Source organism: Mandrillus leucophaeus, unplaced genomic scaffold (assembly GCF_000951045.1).
Source record: "Mandrillus leucophaeus isolate KB7577 unplaced genomic scaffold, Mleu.le_1.0 Scaffold192, whole genome shotgun sequence".
Taxonomy (NCBI): Eukaryota; Metazoa; Chordata; class Mammalia; order Primates; family Cercopithecidae; genus Mandrillus; species Mandrillus leucophaeus.
In genome coordinates, this window is record NW_012101943.1 from 807,881 (window position 1) to 810,349 (window position 2,469).

Below are 2,469 nucleotides of genomic sequence, written 5' to 3' on the forward strand. Positions count from 1 at the left end.
GAGTGTACTTCCATATCACAACTAGTGAGCAGTAGGACTTTGAGAAAGTTACCCAATAGGCCTCGGGATTCTCATTTATAAAATGGGTATGATATGCCTGCCTTATCTATCTTGGGAACTTAAGTAAGATTAAAATGAACTAATGAACTTCAAATGTTTTATAAACTGAAAATGCTATACGAATGTGAAATTGATCCTATATTTCAATAGTCCCAACAGTATCACTGCATTGTTATGTTAGGTGGAATAAAAGGACAATATTTAACTGTTTTGACTCTACAATAATGTCAATTTAGTTGTGTTCAGCTGTATTTTATAAAATAGGGATATGCATACTGTAGAAAATTTTCTGTTAAATTAAGCTTTGAAGGCCAGGTGCTCACGCCTGTAATCCCAGCACTTTGGGAGGCCAAGGTGGGCAGATCACTTGCGCTCAGGAGTTTGAGACCACCCTGAGCAACATGGTGAAATCCCATCTCTACAAAAATATATATATATAAATCAGCCATAATCCCATCTACTTGAGAGGCTGAGGTGGGAGGATCACTTGACTCCAGAGACAGAGCTTGGTTACAGTAAGCAGAATCATGTCTCTGCACTCCAGCCTGGCTGACAGAGTGAGACCCTGTTTCACCCAAAAAAAAAACAAGCTTTGACTTTTAGGGTGATAAACTTTAGTAATCAGGAGAGTTATGTTATATATATTACATTCCTTAATATTGGAGAACTAAGGAATTATGTATTTTCTTTAAAAGAGCTCACTGGATATTTTTTTAAAAAATAAAAGAGCTATATTTTCATTTACAATTTTTTTCTTTTCAGAACTACAGTTCCTGAGGAAGAACTAAATCCAAAGATACTAGCTTTGCAGAATGCTCAGAGAAAGCGAAAAATGGAACATGATGGTTCACTTTTTCAAGCAGTAGGAATTGTAAGTATGAGAGTAGTAGGTTTTGCTTTTCTAGCTAATGTGCTATTTCTGTGTGTGTGTGTGTGTGTGTGTGTGTGTGTGTGTTTCCACGTTTCTTCCAAATAGTAAAGTTATATTTTCAGAATTTATACATTGGGTTTTTTTTACTCTGTATACACTGGTTTTTAAAAATACAAATGTTTAATGCATACATTCTTGGTATAAAAATTCCGAACAATTCCAATGTATTTTGAATTAAAAAGTGAAGTTCTCCCCTTACTCCACCCTGAATATCACCACCAATCTCATTCTCTTCCCTTTAAGTTACTTTGCCTGATTAAAAGAACTGGTATTGGCCGGGCGCAGTGCCTCACACCTGTAATCCCAGCACTTTGGGAGGCCGAGGCGAGGATCACTTGAGGTCAGGAGTTTGAGACCAGCCTGGCCAACTTGGTGAAACCCTGTCTCTACTAAAAATACAACAATCAGCCAGGCGTGGTAATGCACAACTGTAATCCCAGCCACTCTGGAGGCTGAGGCAAGAGAATAGCTTGAACCTGGGAGGTGGAGGTTGCGGTGAGCCGAGATCAGGCCACCGCACTCCGCCTGGGTGAGAGAGTAAGAGTCCATCTCAAATTAAAAAAAGAACTGCTATGTTTTGGGGTAAGTCAATGGTGGTATAATACATTCTGATATTTTCAAACTAAATTAACTGGAAAGTATTTATAGACAGAATGGTCATAATGGATGGCAAATAACTTTATGGTCATAATGGATAGCAAATAACTTAAGAAAGTATTTAAAATAATTTAGGGTATTATTTTAGAAACTGCCTATATAATGTTATTAAATTTACACCGATTTCAAGGTTTTTGGTTGTTTAAAAAAAATTGAACAAACTAAACTTGAAATAACTTTACTGTTTATAGGGAACATTATTACAGCAGCCAGACGATCATGCAGCTACTACATCACTTTCTTGGAAACGTGTAAAAGGATGCAAATCTAGTGAACAGAATGGAATGGAGCAAAAGACAATTATTTTAATACCCTCTGGTTAGTTTATTCTTTCTGACCTTGAACATCACAAAGACAAAATACATGAAACATTTTTGTTTAGGAGCTTTAATCTAAGTGAGAAATGACTTTGGTTCCTTAGCAAGATTAAAAAGTAAAGTTGCGGCTGGGCACGGTGGCTCACGCCTATAATCCCAGCACTTTGGGAGGTCGAGGCGGGTGGATCATCTGAGGTCAGGAGTTGAAGACCAGCCTGGCTACCATGGTGAAACCCCGTCTCTACTAAAAATACAAAAATTAGCTGGGTGTGGTGGCGGGCGCCTGTAATCCCACCTATTTGGGAGGCTGAGGCATGAGAATCGCTTGAACCCGGGAGGCAGAGGTTGCAATGAGCCAAGATGGCATCACTGCATTCCAGCCTGCGTGACAAGAGTGAGACTCTGCCTCAAAAAAAAAAAAAAAAAGTAAAGTTGTATTTCATTTAATGGTCTTAATACAGAGATTAACATTTCAAGGTGGAGCTTTTCATTTTTCATAATTTT

The 2,469-nt window shown here is 38.1% G+C and overlaps 1 protein-coding gene across 1 annotated transcript in view; it reads left to right on the forward strand.

The window, feature by feature from the left end:
• The window catches only part of HIF1A (hypoxia inducible factor 1, alpha subunit (basic helix-loop-helix transcription factor)), a 51,900-nt gene that overhangs the window by 45,898 nt on the left and 3,533 nt on the right, over positions 1-2,469 (forward strand).